The sequence below is a fragment of the Thalassophryne amazonica genome, chromosome 8 (assembly GCF_902500255.1).
Source record: "Thalassophryne amazonica chromosome 8, fThaAma1.1, whole genome shotgun sequence".
NCBI classification, from domain to species: domain Eukaryota; kingdom Metazoa; phylum Chordata; class Actinopteri; order Batrachoidiformes; family Batrachoididae; genus Thalassophryne; species Thalassophryne amazonica.
In genome coordinates, this window is record NC_047110.1 from 47,721,071 (window position 1) to 47,740,452 (window position 19,382).

A 19,382-nucleotide genomic window follows, 5' to 3' on the forward strand; every position below is an offset into this window, starting at 1 on the left:
TTTCAGTAAATGTTGCATTTTCTGACATTAATTCACATAATATCCATTTCCAGTTTTGTTTTCCACTTTTGACAGACTTTACTCAGATCAACGTGTTCAGGAAACAAGGACAATCAATCACACTTTCATACAGATTTTTTTTCATAACACAGCTGAAAATTCACAGTTTGGATTGGTGGTTTGTGTGAATTACCTGCAAAGATTTTCTACATTCATCATTTCCCAGCACTGAAAGAACAGGAGCAGGAAGGACTCATTTAAATGTTGATACTTTTCAGTCACACGGTCCCTCTGCGAGGTTAGTGGCCATACAGTGCGTCATACGCCTTGGAGCACAGTACAGGTGTGGAAATTTCTCATTGGACAAACTGTGGTGCCACCTCAGTGCAAACAGTGAACAAATATGTTAATCAGGAGATCAAGAGGATATAATTCAAGGGAATGACTCAGAGTCACAATATTCTGACTGGAGTTGAAGGCATCAGTCTGTCGACGGCAAACTAAAGGTGAGTGCAAAATTTTATCTTCATACCAACACAGACTCAGCAAGATTCATGATGAGATGCTCACAGACTGTTTCTAATTACATTTTTTTTCTTTATAAATTATTTTTCAGACAATGAAGTTCGACATTGTGTTTGTGTTCTTTGCTTTTCTGGCTGTGACCAAAGCAGCATCAGCAGAAGGTAAAGTGAAAAATGTCACGTGTGTCGTATGATTTGATGAACTCACAGCAAATATGTTCTCAGTTCTTTCCTTTGATTCAATTGCTGTATTTTTATGCAGTGTTTCCTGAGGAATCAAGACACAAAACAAAAGAAAATCCAAGAATAAAATCACAGAATAACAATGCACACAAAAAAATTAAGAGCTGATTTAAAAATGAAAAAAAAAGATCATGTTTTAATATATTTCCAATGCTATGGGTCAACAGTCTGCTCGTCTGACTCAAATGACATCCAATACATTGTCCTTTGCACATTTATTTATCCAGCTTTCTTGTTTCTTTGCCATTTAAAAGTCCTTATGTTAAGTATCAGCACACACTGTGGTGTGCACAGGTGCAACTCCGAGTTTTATATATGTATATGTTTATTCACACACATGCAATGAAGGTTTACATGGTGTACTTTACAACGAGAAACATAACAATAACAAAATAAAATCAAATATTACATAACTAAAAACATGAACCATGTACCAAGGAGAAGAAATAGGCAGCTAGTTTAAAAATAAATAAAACCATTCATTTACACATATTTGTAACAACATAAATGTGAGTTTATCTGGTGCAAAACCCTTATTAACGATATTTGCATGTAAAACAGAGACAAGTTCCTCTATCTGGTCAACAACTGGAGTTGACTGCACATACTTGTTACAAAAACCTTTTCAAATAAGAGCAATGAAACTTGAGTAAATCATCTGTATCACAGTCAGCTGATTTTTCTACAATGGAGAGATTTGAATTTAATATACTATTTCTGTCTTATAAGACCGTATTTGCCATGGCAATCACCTTGCCATTGTTAGAGTTTAACATCAATGTGACCATTTAAAAAAATCTGCAGTATATTTTCTCAAGAGCACTGAGTCTGTGAACAAGACCTGGTAACAAAATACAATGTGTCGTATATAGAAGATCTAAAATTCTTATAACACGTCTATTTCACAATGTTTTGAACTGAACAATATTCTTATTACTCAGATTCCATGCTTTAGCACCATCAAAATGATAACATTCTGAATTAAAAATGTTGACAACTTTGTCCTGACGACAACTGCTCAATGTTGCAATAGTATGATTAACTCTGTACGCAATATTGCTCCTTTTCATTCTAATTTCTGTCTTTTCAGACATATCACTATCAAGTTTAACACACGTAACCCAAACCAGATTTTTACCATCAACTGTACGTTATCAAATAACATCCTGTTACTTTCTAGTGAAATGCATACAGACAGTTTTGACAGGATTGTACTTTACATTGTATTCTCTACTGAAACCTTCACAAACAGTCAGCATAATTCTTAGACTTGATACTGTGGGTGCTAATAATGTGAGGTCATCAGCATACCCAATTGCCTCATAGAACTGACAGCCAACCAAACAGCCGGCACCATTATTCTTTAACCTGGAGAGTAACTCGTCTATGTATATACGAAATAACAGCTCAGTCTCACATTTTTTTTCGTGCTCCCCTGACGAAATGAGTCAAATTTTCGTGATGTTTTTTTTTTAACTCACTATTCCTAACCCTACTCCTACCCCCGACCCTAACCATAACATAACCTAATCTTACTCTTTCCCCCCACCCTAAACATACCCCCCCCCCCCCCACACGCTTCAGTTTTAATTTCATGCAGCCATCACGGAATGAATTTGACTGAATTTGTGCTGTCGTGATGAAAATGAGGCACTTTTCGTCACAATATCACAAACCAATAGATTATTGTATATTTCGTGCTGCTGAATCACGGCTTGCCGTGAGACCAGGTTGAAAATAACACTGGGGATATAACCCCACCTTGCCTAATACCACTGATCGTGCCAAAGTTGTCAGATACATGACCTCTCCAGTACGTGCGCAAACTTTGTCTAACATACAAGTCAAACGTAGCTCTTACTATAATTGGAGATAAGTATCTATCTATCAAAAGACAGAATAACTTATCATACTGCACCCCCATCGAACATATATTGCATCAAGTTGAATTTGATGACCTGTGATCACGCTTTGGGAGATATTTTTTCAGTATTCATGTTTTGCAATTCACGCTTTGCGGACAATTCATGATTTGCAGCTGATTCACATTTTGGGGGATAACAAATGTCTTGTTGAATTTCATAACGTCTTATTGTGCCCCATTTCGAGGAGAGCCTGCGTCTAACCATAACTTATGCCAAAAGATACAATCATCACGATCTGGTTTGACCTCAGTAGACCAACCTGGCCTACATAGTCTACCATCCTTTACTCTGAGTATGAGATAGTGGCACCAAGAGTCTATTTCTATGGTCCTCACTTACACAACTAGCATCACTACAGTACATGACGTCATACTTGCACATCCTATCTGGTCCTGACATACCTGGTAAGCTGTTATATCATTATTTAATTACCTTATACCAATCTACATCCCAGTTGTAACTACTGTTACCATCCGATAGTTTTACTCTCTCTGACACAGCTGTAAAACTGATCATTACGAGACTGTGATAGGATGGATTAAGAGGCTCACAGCACACATTTGCTCCCTCAACTAATGCATGAAGGGATGTACTGACAGTAAAATGATCTAAACATGTGAAACAATCTTTAGCAGGGTCATTATATGTATAGCTTATCTCACAGCCTGGTAATTCATGAGCATGAGTACAATCAATGTGGTCACACGGTCACACCACTCATTATAATACACATCATGCGCATTATATCTGGATACATCTGAATTCACATCACCATTAAAAATAATGTGCTTCCCATACCATCCATGCAAAAACAGCTCTACGCAATCCAATACATCAAGAAATTCTTGACTAACACTGGTTTTGCTCTGATTATCAACTGGCAAATACAAGTTAACTCGTACAAGATTACCCGATGAAAGTTCTCGTGCACATGCTCTACTTGTACCACAAATTTTAACAATGTTACAAACATTACTTTCAGATTTGTGCCACAGAATAGGTAAACCACAAACTACAATTTCACACACGAGTAGCTGCAATAGCATTGGCCAGGTACTCAGGGCTCAACCTCTTAAGAACATTAAGTCTGGAATCAATGAACCAGGATTCCTGCATAAACATAATGGCAGATCTATATTTAGACAACATTTCTCTAATGAAGTCTGTCTTTTCGCTGGCCAACTGGTACTGTTATATAAGACCCTTATCATAAAACAAGGTATAATAAGGTTTTTGACCCTTGTTAAACTCATGCACAGGGAAACACTGTGATGAAAAGTGAATTCCACATATTAAAAAAAAAAAAAAAACTATCTGAAAAACAAACAAAAATAAAGTTTGGGTTTTTTTCCTCTTCAAGAGGCATTTTTTGACAGGTGCAACTTGGATTTTGAGGAATGTTAATGTGAGAATTTTACAATTTTATGGACTTAATTGTAAACAATTAAAATGTGAAAAATTTTATAATTAAAGATAAATAAATGTCTTTGTGGTTTCCACAGATTTGGTTACAGTGGAGGCTGCTCCTGATGATGATCCCTCACCTGCAAAATTTCTGATTGAAGACCCCATTGAATACGAAGAACCAGTTAAAGAAGAGGAGGAGACACACGAAGAACATGTTGAAGAAGCTCCACCAAGTCCTGAAAATCTACAGCTTACAGTTGAAGGAGAAGAAGATGAGCCACTGGCATTAGAAAATGAGGAAGAGGAGCACCATGAAGAAGCTGAAGATGAGGAGGAGAACAATGAAGATTTGGTTACAGTGGAGGCTGCTCTTGATGATGATCCCTCACCTGCAAAATTTCTGATTGAAGACCCCATTGAATATGAAAAAGCAGCAAGAGAAGAGGAGAAGACACACAAGGAACATGTTGACGAAGCTCCACCAGGTCCCAAAAATTTGCAGCTTAAGGTTGAAGGAGAAAAAGATGAGCCACTGGACTTAGAAGGTGAACACGAGGAGGAACAGAAAGAAGCTGAAGATCAATAAGCTCCCAGCGGACAGCCTGCCTGTAGGTCACATTCATAAGTTGTTGTACTTTAGAATTATGGTGTTTGTTCCATTCAGTCACATGGAGACAACAAGGCCAGTTAGAACCAATTCCAGTCCAAAGTGTTGATGGTTGTTTGTTTGTGGCTCCATGTTCATGTGTCTGCCTGCACTCTTCTTCTGCAGCTCTTCATTGTGGTGCTGAAACCACCATGAAGCCTCAAAGACCAGAGACCGATTCCAACTCAGGTCTGATCTTCATCAACGCTCTGACCATCAACATCATCAACAAACAGCAAACGTCTGAGAGGAAGGAGATCATGTCAAAGTCTGTGACAACATGAAATAAAACCTTTGTCTCTTCATCAGCGGTCCACTCTTTGGTGTCTTTCTCAGAAAGAGGAAAACAACCACTGACAACAATAAAAATACAACTGATACACAGTTACGTCCAACAAAGCTGCTAATTACCTGTCAATTAATAATATTTAAGTTATGTAATTTGGTTACTTTCTGTTGCTTTTACCCAGAAAATGTCAAATGTATGGTGACTGTAACTGATAATAGAAGAACTGAGAACAACTTTAGAAACGTCTTAACTCTGCTGTTCTCCTTTTCCACAACCCCAATTCCAGTGAAGCTGAGATGTTGTGTAAAATGTAAATATAAACAGAATACAATGATTTGCAAATCCTCCTCAACCTATATTCAATTGAATACACCACAAAGACAAGATATTTAATGTTCAAACTGATAAACTTTATTGTTTTTGTGCAATATTTGCTCATTTTGAAATGGATGCCTGCAACATGTTTCAAAAAAATTGGAAAGTTCAAAAGCCAGCATCTGTGATAGTATGGGGGTATGTTAGTGCCCATGGCACGGGCAACTTACACATCTGTGATGGCACCATCAATGCTGAAAGGTACATCCAAGTTTTGGAGCAACACATGCTGCCATCCAAGCAACATCTTTTTCAGGGACGTCCTTGCTTATTTCAGCAAGACAATGCAAAGCCACATTCTGCACGTGTTACAACAGCCTGGCTTCGTAGTAAAAGAGTGCAGGTACTAGACTGGTCTGCCTGCAGTCCAGACCTGTCGCCCATTGAAAATGTGTGGCGCATTATGCAAAATATGACAACGGAGACCCCAGTCTGTTGAACAATTGAAGTCATGCGTCAAGCAAGAATGGGAAAGAATAGAAACCTACAAAGCTTCAATATTTAGTGTCCTCAGTTCCCAAACACTAATTGAGTGTTGTTAGAAGGAAAGGTGATGTAACACAGTGGTAAACATACCACTGTCCCAGCTTTTTTGAAACGTGTTGCAGGCATCCATTTCAAAATAAGCAAATATTTGCACAAAAACAATACATTTTATTAGTTTGAACATTAAATATCTTGTCTTTATGGTGCATTCAATTGAATATAGGTTGAAGAGGATTTGCAAATCATTGTATTCTGTTTTTATTTACATTTTACACAACGTCCCACCTTCATTGGAATTGGGGTCGTATATAAGATGTCTGAAATTCAGTTTGGGTTGATGAAGTTCCACGCAGGTTGAAGGTAGCAGACATGGAATATTTGGAATATTTGATTTCGCAAGTTTTCAGGGTTTCATGCCTGCAGTCTCTTATAAATGAGCTGTCAAAGCCAAGTAGTAGTAGATAATTGCTATTGCTCTTTTCCACAAACCGTTAATTGCAAAATGCGAATACTGAAAAAAATATCTCCCAAAATGTGAATGCAGGTCTCACAATACGTGAACGCAGGTCTCACAAAATGTGAATATCATTCATAATATAAGTATATTTTTTCAGTGTAAGTGGTTTATGGATTTCGGTTTACAGATCAATTACTGCAGGAAATCTTGATCGCAAACACTATCAATGCAAAAATGTTTTTGTTTGTTTAAACTTATGAGAAATGTAGAGAAACAAACAAAACTAGTTTCTAACCTCAGGGAGGTAGTAACACTGATCTGAACGAGCAAACGGCTGAGAAACAAGAAGTGTAGGGACTGTCTACAAAGTGCACAGCTCAATTGGATAATAGGAAAAAGCCTACTAAAAATCTCTCCTACGTTTTAACTAAACTCAAGTGAAATTCATATCCACACTAATATGTAGATCCTGGATGTCATGTTTGACTCTGTGGGCAAATACACCAGCCATGTAAATAACAGGATAAGTGCTAGCAGAAGAGGCATGTATAGGTTAGCATCAGTTGTGTTTCAATACCCAGGTTTACATACCTCTGGAAAATCATATCTATGGAAAATGTTGTATGCTTTGGTCTGCATCCAATTGTGAAGGTCTGATATTGATTCAATAAAATCTGCCCAGGGTAGCATAATGGTACAAAACGTATTGAACCAAATTTGCACTTTAAATAGAACAAATAATCCATGCCATGTGACCTACAAAGCACCAATCAAATTACAATTACACTCAACCATTACATATTTAAAATGTTATGGGCCTACGTAAAAGGCACCATCATTCACATTTGTTAAATGCATTAAAAATCACAACAGTGGTTGATGTTATAAGTAAGAATACATACAGCTTTTATCATAGCTCTAGTTCAACAAATATCCATTTCAACAAATCCAGTCTTGATTTCATTCATATTATATTCTAAATAGTGAGTTCATCAAGAACACACTACTTGATAAATTTATATTGGATTGTTTTTATAATTTTCGGAAATTATCCATTGAATTTCAATGTAATGGCACCACGGATTCTTTAAGATACCTTTTGTTCCACGATAATTTTGTAAAACCATGGTCTGCTGAGTTCAGTCTTGTCAACTTACTTACTCTATCATTTTAATTGTTTTATAGTTTTTATGATACATTTTTATTGATGTTTTACTCTTGTTTGTATGGATGTTATGTTCCCCAATATTGGGGATTGTAATAAATAAATAAAAATAAATAAAAAATATTGGTCAGAGGCAGTTTTGCTGGTGGTGTGTTGTTGCTTAGTCTTACCCCAGAGGTGTAGCTTTCCTATAATTTAACATTTTTTGTGCATTTCAAATTCAAATACCGTATTCTATTAAATGCCCTGGGGCCTATAATTTTTGAAAAGGGGGGCATGTATTGACTATCGTTTGTGTGTGTGTTTGCGTGCATGCTGTGCACAGTACGGCCTTACTTTACATACAGACATGCGTACAACGTGCAAGAGAAGCAGCGCAGACTCAAAACAAATGTTTTTCTACATGCAGTAACTGCTACACAATTACACAGAATGACTGCGCAAACGTTGCTACTCGGCAGCGTTCAAGCTAAAGGTCATGAAAGAAGCGGAAGAGACGGGAAGCACCATGCTGCTCGGATTTTCCTTGTCGATAACAAACACATCTGGGAGTGGTGTAGGAACAAAGATACACTTGCAACCCTGGCCAAAACAGCAAAACAGCTGCCTGGTGGGGGGAGAAAAGTGCATTATCAGGACATTGAAGAAGAGCTGATAAAATGATTCCCGGAAAGAATGGCAAGCACCTGCGTCACGGGGAATAGTCTGAAATACGAGGCACTGTGGCTGCATATGCAACATGGAAACGAGAACTTCAGCACCTCAGATGACTGGTGTTTGACATTTGTGGAATGACATATCAAGCTGACGATGCACTCATGTTGCTCAGCACCCAAAAGGACTGAGGGATAGCAAGGTGCCTTTGGTAGAGGAGGACAATGACAGTCCTGGACACTCGCCACAAATTGTAAACTTCATGGATCGCTTATGGTTTGACATTGCAATGAGGTCGGACTATTCAATTTTCATTTTACTCTGTTCTCTAAGGAATGCACAAGTTCAGGGGGGTGTTTAATAGGGAGGAGGCCTTTAAAAGAGTACATATGGTAGTCCAGACCTTTCAGTTTCAACTCGGAAAATAAACCCAATTATTTTCAGAAATCTTAAATTTAGCACATCTATAATGCTAATTAGCATGTTTGAGTTTCATATTTTGGCTGCAATTCCATTTAATGCCACACATTATGTATAAATATAATCTTTAATAAATGGGACACCAATAATTAGCTTTTATACATTAAAAATCCACAAAATAAATATTCTGTTCTGATAAACTTGTGTCAAAATAAATAAACAAATAAATAAATATTCCCGGCCCTGCTGTGCAGTCTTTCACTCCAGTCCAGTCATTCCTGTGCTTGATCATAGACTGCAGTCCTCTCTTTCATATGCACCAGTTTATGATGAAGATACATGCATTTCCTCTTGTCTTCCCAATATCCAGGAAACCACTTCAGAAAAAAAAAAAAACCAATGAGACATCAAACTGTGTAATTATGTCTGGCGTCAACAATACTGCAATAAAACAGAAAAAAAATTCTTACTTTCTGATAGATTATACTTGTCGGTGGGAGTGGCGGTGGCAGGGGGGAGAGAGTTTGGCGGCCATCATTCCTTTTCAGTTGGGTCTGTCTACTCTACCGTTGGTGGGTTGGGATCCGGTGCCTGTGCGGGGGGTGGTGCCTCTCCCCGGGGCTCGGGTGTGCGTGTCCTCCGTGCTCCGGCCTCTCCCTCCGGGTTTGTGGGGCCCGCCTGTCTCCCCTCTGCTCCTTGGCTGCCCCTGCCACTCCGGGGTCTCATCCTGCACCTTCCCTGGTTCAGGGACCTCCGGGCGGTGGCCCGTCCATCTGCGGCTCCATGGCCCCCTGTCTCCCCCTGTTGGCTTGCTCCTCCCTGGCCTCTAGTGCTCCTCCGGGACTGCCCGCCTCCCCCCGTCCCGTGGTTTCCCTGGCACCTCCACCGGATCTGGGGTTGGGCTGGGGGCCCGGTGGGGCCGGTGTGGGTGGCCTCCTTCCCTTGCTGTGCCTCTCCCTACGCCTGCTGCTTGGGGTTGGGCCTCACTTATCACACCCTTTTAATGCACTTCACCAGGTTAGCACCTGCACACACATCATATTGGGTTGTAAAGAGCACATTGTAGGGTTCACATGATTTGCGGTAGGGTGTAGGGGATGGGTTTGCAGGGCAGTCTGTGGCGCAGCTGTGCGCTGCAGCCTTCCACTGCGATCTCCATCCGCCACCCCTTATTGCACACACCTTCCTTCTACACGTTTAATAAACACCTTCACCAATTTAGTGTTGGGGTCACTCAGCGGTGGTGGGTTTGCAGGGCTGGTTGTGGCACAGCGGTGTGCCGTGGCCACCCACGGCAGTCTGCCACCTGCCGTCTCTTGCCCTGCTTTTAATGCAACACTTTATCTTTGCACACTTAGGGGGTCGTACACAGCAAGGGAGATTAACTGTAACAACTATGGTGGGGAGTTGGTAGGTAGGGTGAGTGTGGCACGTGGGGTTGGCCCCGCATGGCTGTGCTCGTCTGGGGCTCTGGGATAGTGGGTCTGCCTCGCCAGTTCTGCCGTGGTCCCCTGGCCCTGCCCTGGGCCTGTGGGAACCAGGGTCCCGTGGCCTGTTGTGGGTGTGGGTGGTGGCAGTGGGGCGCGGGTGTTGGCACTGGGGGGCGGGCGGCTGCTGGGGGGATGGGGGGGTCGTGGTCTCCGCGGGATGTGTCTCGCTCGGGTGGTCTCCTGGTCATGGGCTTTGGTGGCTGGGGTGGGATCTGGGGTGGGGGAGCTTGGGGAACACTGCTGGCTGTGCTGGGGGGCCTGGCTGTCAGGGGGTCTTGTGCTCTTTCTGGCCCTGGGGTCGGGCCTCGCCTCTTGTCTGGTGGCTGGGCCCCGCCCTCGTGTGGCTTGGTGGTCCCTATCTTGTGCTTTGGATTCAGTTGCTGTGGCTCCTTTGCTCCCCGTCTTTGCTGCTGCTCGCTCCTGCCCTCGGGGGCTGTGGCCCGAGTGGCGTGGTTCTGGGGCTCCCCCGATTGGTGGGCCCATGCCAGCACCCTGTGTGCTTCCCTCGGGTTTGGGGCGGCTCCCTGCAACCCTGTGGGGGGTGGGGGGGGGGGTTGTCGGGGTGCGTTCCGGTGCCATTGGGCCGCTCCCCTGTTGGCTTGCTGTGCTGTCCGGTGGCTGCGGGGGCTGCCTTTCCTGGCCCCCGTGCCCTTTTTCTCCTGGCTCCTCCGGGGCCCTCCGTCCTGGACCCACTTCCGTCGTCGCTTGTGGCTGGACGCGTGGCTTCTGATGTGCCGGAGTGGTCCATGTCATATGGTAAGGTTCTGTACTCTTGCCTTGGCCCAACACACCAGCCACAGTAGTGATCGGATATTTAGCTGTGATCTGGGTCTCTGTGTGTGGATGGTTGTGTGTTTGTGGCCATCACAATTCGGTTTTTGGATGCTCTTAAGGGGATTAACACTATGGTGTTCTAGATTAGGGTATGGATGCTCACTAATTAGACAACAGACTGTTGCTGTCACTGTTTGTTCATGTGTGGTTGTTTGTCCTGGTATGTCGTATGGTTGGGGCCCCCGTCTCCTCGGTGTCTCACGTCACAGTTATTGTCTTCACCACTTGTCTCTCATTCTTGTCTGTCCTTGTGTTGTTTTGGTGGTCGGCCCTTCCTGATAGAAGCTGTCAGTTGGCTTTGAGTAGGATGTTGTAAGCTGATCGAGAAGGGCGGATGGGGGTCACACACACACACCACATTCACTTATGCACTACATACCTTCTGTCTTGCAAGAATAAATTGCATATATGCGTATTAATGTTCATAAATGGTTCTGCCAATGTGGCATTTACCATTACTATATATGCAGACAGGGGGGGAAAAAAAGAAGAAGAGGAGCTGATAAAATGGTTCCCGGAAAGAACGGCAAGCACTTGCATTACAGGGAAGAGTCTGAAATACGAGGCACTGTGGCTGCATATGCAACATGCTGCATATGCAACATGGAAACCAGAACTTCAGCGCCTCAGATGACTGGTGTTTGACATTTGTAGAATGACATATCAAGCTGACGATGCACTCATGTTGCTCAGCACCCAAAAGGACTGAGGGATAGCAAGGTGCCTTCGGTAGAGGAGGACATTGAGATTTTGGCAGAGGAGGACAATGACAGTCCTGGACACTCGCCACAAATTGTGAACTTCATGGATCGCTTATGGTTTGACATTGCAATGAGGTCAGACTATTTAATTTTCATTTTACTCTGTTCTCTAAGGAATGCACAATTTTTTTTTATTTTTTTTGGGGGGGGGGGGGGGGGGGGTTGTTTAGGGAGGAGGCCTTTAATAGAGTACATATGGTAGTCCAAACCTTTCAGTTTCAACTCGGAAAATAAACCCAATTATTTTCAGAAGTCTTAAATTTAGCACATCTATAATGCTAATTAGCAAGTTTGAGTTTCATATTTTGGCTGCAATTCCATTTAATGCCACACATTATGTATAAATATAATATTTAATAAATGAGACACCAAAAATGAGCTTTTATACATTAAAAATCCACAAAATAAATATTCTGTTCTGATAAACTTGTGTCAAAATAAATAAACAAATAAATAAATATTCCTGGCCCTGCTGTGCAGTCTTTCACTCCAGTCCAATCACTCCTGTGCTTGATCATAGTCTGCAATCCTCTTTCATATGCACCAGTTTATGAAGATACATGCATTTCCTCTTGTCTTCCCAATATCCAGGAAACCACTTCAGAAAAAAACAACAAAAAAAAAAAACAATGAGACATCAAACTGTGTAATTATGTCTGGTGTCAACAATACTACAATAAAACAGAAAAAAATTCTTACTTTCTGATAGATTCTGTACTTTTCCAATACATCGTCCTGCATTCGCTATGGAAACAACAGAAAAAAGGAGACATATGTAAATGTAATCTGTTGTCTGTCTCATCCTGAAGAGCACATAGTCAAGTCCAAGTCAGGGAATGGATACATGAACATTTCTAAATCACTAAATATGTTTTGGACATAATTGACCTCAATCCCAAAGAAATACAAACAGCATGGTTCTGTATGGTAAAAGTGTCTGGAGCAAGCAGTTCTCGAAAACTATGTTACCATGCAAGAAGGAAACTAGTGAGGAAAGCCACCAAGAACAACTCTGAAGATGTTATAGGGTTCTGGAAATGTGACTGAAAAAATCTGGTAACAGTGCAACTTTTGTCTGTTGACCTCACCAGTGACTGAAGGACCTTCAAACAAGAAAATGGATCAAATCTCAGCTGACGTCTTTCATGCTTTGTGGCAAACTGAAGCTGCTGATGATCTTTTTCTGTACCCATTTTTGTTAATGAGACAAGTAAATTAAGTCCAAGACATTTTCATTGACTGGGAAATGTTCATGTATCCATCCACTGACTTGTCTTAAGAAAACAGCCTGTGAAAGTGATTATTCTGTATTCAGAATAATCCTTACTGTCCAATTACTTATGGCCTCAGTAAATGGGGGACTGGATGTAAAAACTGCTGTAATTCCTGAATGATTAATGTGATATTTTTTGTGAAAATCCTTGAATTAAAGCTAAAAGTCTTCAAGCACATCTTGTTTTATTTTAACTCCATTATAGCGGTCTACAGAAATGCAATTAGAAAAACTTTCCCTATCAAACTTCTTATGGGCATATGAGAGTCGACCACTGGTCCAGACAGTACCTGATAATCTCCTGTCGCAGGAGGCAGCGTGTCCAGTTTAGAGCTCATCTGCACAAACATCTCTGTGGCAACGGCGATCCGGTCATGAATAACTTGATATTCCTGATACACAGCATCAAACTCCTCTTCATACCTCTGCCGCTGCTCCAGTTGTTATGTGCAGACGCGAGTTGAGGAGCGGACCAGCGTCTGACTGAACCCAGCACTAAATAACCAGAAAGCGGTTCCAAAAACAAAACAAATTTATTTCCCCTCTGTGCAATAATGTGTACAACATAAATGTGCGGTTGTCTGGTGAGGTGAAGGACAGCGCGCTCTCCAGCGCCCAAATGGATCGAAGCCCGACGCTTCTGGACCCAGACTCACTGCCGAACACCCCCCAGGGGGACACGACAAACTGACTCTGTGAAGGATGGAAAAGGTGAGGTAAGTCAACAGCTACAACAAATATCCTTCAAAGGCACACACTATCAGCAACACATTCAGGTCTGAATTTAAGCTTTATGTAAATGAGCAGCTTCTCACAACAGGTGGAGGATCATCAATCCGTACGCCACGGCAGTGAGAAGCAAACTGCACAATTCTCATCAATGTTCAAATATACTGCGTAACAAAATACCAAATTACTGTTAACACTTATTCAGACAATCATCACCTCTGATGTGTGCTGACAGCATGTGTCCCTCACCCGTCCTCTTTCACAGGCACGATGTGTCAAACCCTGGCGCGGTCCTCAGCGTCTCACAAACGAACATCACAAGGTCGAGTTCCCGGCAATTCTGCTTGAACCACTCATGGCTTAAATGCAGAACGCCATCTCATTATCTGCTTCAGCTGAAAGTCTTTAAGTTTGCACGTGAGCATCATCCACAGGTGCTGCAAGTCATTAGGCCTGCACGTGAACATCCTCCACAAGTGCAGCCAATAATGCTGATGAGGGTGAAGGACTCTTCTGCCAGCACCATCTCCACAGACAAAAAACCAGTTTGCATACCACCTGGAGAGCAAAGAAAAGAAAACAACACCAAAATATCCAGCCAAACCCCCCAACACACAACACCAGTGTTGTGATGGTGGTGTATTTGCTGAAAAACCAAAATAGAGCTGATTGAAAGCTATTCTGCTGTCATTTTTTTACCCTTAACCTGTCAACAGAAAATCAACACTGTTTCAACTAAAGTGTAATCAAATTATCAACTGAAAAAAAAAAAACTTAATTTCTTTATAGTTGCACGGTCCTGGTATATGACAAAGGCACTTGCTGATTACTTATTCATGAATAAAATGATTTTTAGACTAAAAAAAAGCCAATGTTTCTTATGAATATGAATATACTATACTGTACAAGTCCACCTAAAAGTAATTTTAAAAGTGCTCCAGTCATGTTCTTATTGATAAATGAGATCTCAGCATCTTTTCATTATTTTGTCGATGGGTAAAAATGATCATTTATTCTGGTTGTGTTGCTAATATCTCCACTAGATGTCACTGCAGAACAGTTCTGAGTCTATAATGTCGAAGCTTTTTGACATACAATTATTCCTTGATTTGGGTTGTATTCATATAATGACACTGATACTTTTTATTTATAAACAGCAGTTCCTTTTTACTTTTTCAGATAAAAACTAATGATTGATTAGGTTTGTATTCCTAATATTTCCAGTCGATGACACTGCGGAATGGTTTCATGAGTTGCTATAAAGCAGCATGATGTGTGTCGACCAGATGCACACATGTAAGACATGTGCTTCTGTTCTTTTATTTTAAATAAATCACTCAGTAAGGTCAGTTGAGGAAAAGTAGGAGAGATTTTTCAGCACAACGAGAAAAGATCAAAAACAACTTGTTGATTCTGTCACTCAAGCTCCATTTCTGCAGCTGATTTCTAAGTTCTAATGCCTCCTGAAATGAGGAATGTACAGTGTATACGAGGCTGAAACTCAACGATAATTAAACTTACTTGACATAGTCGGGGAGTGTAGTCGCTGAGGATACAGTAGCTGTAGCTTTCTCTCCTGTGTGGTCTGAGGAGAGAAAGAAAAAACAGACACAAATGGTTCAGTCAGTCTGTCAATAAGAATGTTGTAAACACCAGCTGCATCAAGTCTAATGGAATTATTGATCACTATCTGTGATTAGAGGCCTGATCCAGGGCAGGCGGTGACGTCAGCAACCTGGGAGGCAGGATGCAACGCTGCCTGCTGTGTCTCAGGGTCAAAGGTCACCCAGATGTGGCGACAGTGTTACACTCCTCACTCGTTACACTCTTGCATGAAACAGGATGAACTGATGAACTCTTCTTTACAGGTGTTGTAATCAACATGTACAATATATTTGGTTCACTGTCTCTGTTCAACCATGTGTTTGTCTGTTTTTTCAACAAGATTACTCAAAAAAGAAACCACTAATTTTCAACACACTTGGTGACACAGTTTGTCCTAATGGGGCCTCATTTATAACAGCTTTCCACGCATAAAACAAGAATGAAATGATCTGCACAAGTTTAACACATATGTTGTGATTTCTAAAAAACAAATTACTCGACAAAATGTTTGTAATGTTCAGAATGTTCGTATATATACAGTAGTGTTCAGAATAATAGTAGTGCTATGTGACTAAAAAGATTAATCCAGGTTTTGAGTATATTTCCTATTGTTACATGGGAAACAAGGTACCAGTAGATTCAGTAGATTCTCACAAATCCAACAAGAACAAGCATTCATGTTATGGCATTCAGTCAGTGAGTTCGTCAGTTTTGTGGAACAAACAGGTGTGAATCAGGTGTTCCCTATTCAAGGATGAAGCCAGCACCTGCTGAACATGCTTTTCTCTTTAAAAGCCTGAGGACAATGGAACGTTCAAGACATTGTTCAGAAGAACAGCGTAGTTTGATTAAAAAGTTGATTGGAGAGGGGAAAACTGATATGCAGGTGTAAAAAATTATAGGCTGTTCATCTACAATGATCTCCAATGCTTTAAAATTGACAAAGACAAAAAAACAAAACAAAACAGAGACGTGTGGAAGAAAACGGAAAACAACCATCAAAATGGATAGAAGAATAACCAGAATGGCAAAAGCTCACCCATTGATCAGCTCCAGGATGATCAAAGACAGTCTGGAGTTACCTGTAAGTGCTGTGACAGTTAGAAGACGCCTGTGTGAAGCTAATTTATTTGCAAGAATCCCCCGCAAAGTCCCTCTGTTAAATAAAAGACATGTGCAGAAGAGGTTACAATCTGTCAAAGAACACATCAACTGGCCTAAAGAGAAATGGAGGAATATTTTGTGGACTGATGAGAGTAAAATTGTACGCCGCCGACCTGAGCCCCAGGATGGGGACGCCTACAGCCATCAACTTAAGATGAAGAATCTGATGATGATTATGCAGCTGAAGATGAAGAGTCAGGATGTGGATGAAGATGAAGAGTCTGATAATGATGATGTGGTTGAAGATGAAGACTCTGAGGGTGATGATGTGGCTGGGGATTAAGAGTCTAATGATGATGCAGCTGAGGATGAAGAGTCTGATGATGATGATGCAGCTAAAGATGAAGAGTCTGATGATGTGGTTGAAGATGATGATGATCTGGCTGAGGATGAAGAGTCTGATGATGATTATGTGGCTGAAGATGAAGAGTCTGAGGGTGATGGTGTGGCTGGGGATGAAGAGTCTGATGATGACGCAGCTGAGGATGAAGAGTCGGATGATGATGTGGTAGAAGATGAATATGATGATGATCTGGCAGAAGATGAAGAGTCTGAGGATGATTATGTGGCTGAGGATGAAGAGTCTGATGATGATGCTGATGATGCAGCTGAAGATGAAGATTCTGATGATGATGTGGATGAAGATAAAGAGTCTGATGATGATGATGTTGCTGAAGATGAAGAGTCAGATGGTGATGTGGCTGAGTATGAAGAGTCTGATGATGATGATACAGCAGCTGAAGACAAAGAGTCTGAGGATGATGATGTGCTTGAGGATGAAGAGTCTGATGATGATGCATCTGAGGATGAAGAGTCTGATGATGAATGTGGCTGAAGCTGAAGAGTCTGAGGATGATGATGTGGCTGAACATGAAGAGTCTAAGGATGATGATTCAGCTGAAGATGAAGTGTCTGATGATGATGATGTGGCTGAAGATGGAGAGTCTGATGACGTGGCTGAGGATGAAGAGTCTGATGATGATGATTATGTCGCTGAAGACGAAGAGTCTGAGGGTGATGATGCAGCTGAAGGTGAAGAGTCTGATGATGATGATGTGGCTGAAGATGAAGAGATTGAGGGCAATGATGTTGCTGAAGATGAAGAGTTTGAGGATGATGATGTGGCTGAGGATGAAGAGTCTGACGATGATGCAGCTGAAGATAAAGATTCTGATGATTATGTTTCTGAAGATGAAGTGTCTGATGATGATAATGATGATGTGGCTGAGGATGAGTTATGATGATGTGGATGAAGATGAACAGTCTGAGGATGATGATGTGGCTGGGGATGAAGAGTCTGATGATGATGCAGCTGAAGATGAAGAGTTGGATGATGATGCAGCAGCTGAAGATGAAAATTCTGATGATGATGTGGCTGAAGATGAAGAGTCTGAGGATGGTGATGTGGCTGAGGATGAATAGTCTGATGATGATGATGCAGCTGAAGACAAAGAGTCTGACGAAGATGTGGTTGAAGATGAAGAGGATGATGATGTGGCTGAAGATGAAGAGTCTAAGGATGATGATGCAGCTGAAGATGAAGAGTCTGATGATGATGATGATGTGGCTAAAGTTGAAGAGTCTGAAGATGATGGTTAAACTGAAGATGGAGAGTCTGATGATGATGATGTGGCTGAAGATGAAGAATCTGAGGATGATGATATGGCTGTAGATGAAATGTCTAAGGATGATGATGCAGCTGAAGATGAAAATTCTGATGATGATGTGGCTGAAGATGAAGAGTCTGAGGATGGTGATGTGGCTGAGGATGAAGAGTCTGATGATGATGATGCAGCTGAAGACAAAGAGTCTGACGAAGATGTGGTTGAAGATGAAGAGAATGATGATGTCGCTGAAGATGAAGAGTCTGATGGTGATGATGCAGCTGAAGGTGAAGAGTCTGGTGATGATGATGTGGGTGAAGATGAAGAGTCTGAGGATGGTGATGTGGCTGAGGGTGAAGAGTCTGATGATGATGATGCAGTTGAAGACAAAGAATCTGACGAAGATGTGGTTGAAGATGAAGAGAATGATGATGTGGCTGAAGATGAAGAGTCTGATGATGATGATGCAGCTGAGGATGAAGAGTCTGATGGTGATGTGGTTGAAGATGAAGAGGATGATGATGTGGCTGAAGATGTAGAGTCTGGTGCTGATGATGCAGCTGAACAGTCTGATGATGTGGCTGAAGATGGAGAGTCTAAGGGTGATGATGTTGCTGAAGATGAAGAGTCTGATGATGCTGATGATGCGGCTGAAGATGAAGTGTCTGATGACGATTGTGGCTGAAGATGAAGATGATGATGTGGCTGAAGATGAAGAGTCTGATGATGATGATGTGGTTGAGGATGAAGAGTCTGATGATAATGTGGCTGAAGATGAAGAATCTGAGGGTAATGTTGTTGCTGAAGATGAAGAGTCTGATGATGATGATGCGGCTGAGGATGAAGAGTCTGATGGTGATGTGGTTGAAGATGAAGAGGATGATGATGATGTTGCTGAAGATGAAGAGTCTGATGATGATAATGTGGCTGAAGATGAAGTGTCGGATCATGGTGATGCAGCTTAAGATGTAGAGTCTGACGATGATGAGGCTAAAGTTGAAGAGTCTGAGGATGATGATTAAACTGAAGATGAAGAGTCTGATGATGATGTGGTTGAAGATGAAGAAGATGATGATGATTAAACTGAAGATGAAGAGTCTGATGATGATTATGGGGCTGAAAATGAAGAGTCTGGATGTGGATGAAGATAAAGATTCTGATGATGATGATGTTGCTGAAGATGAAGAGTCAGATGGTGATGTGGCTGAGTATGAAGAGTCTGATGATGATGGTACAGCAGCTGAAGACAAAGAGTCTGAGGATGATGATGTGCTTGAGGATGAAGAGTCTGATGATGATGCATCTGAGGATGAAGAGTCTGATGATGATGT

The 19,382-nt window shown here is 41.4% G+C and overlaps 1 long non-coding RNA gene across 1 annotated transcript; it reads left to right on the forward strand.

The window, feature by feature from the left end:
- The first annotated feature begins 4,563 nt into the window (after positions 1-4,563).
- LOC117515533 lies at positions 4,564-5,053 on the forward strand. Its single transcript, XR_004562182.1, has 2 exons — positions 4,564-4,707; positions 4,872-5,053. It is a non-coding gene; the product is annotated as an uncharacterized LOC117515533 (long non-coding RNA).
- Positions 5,054-19,382: the final 14,329 nt, after the last annotated feature.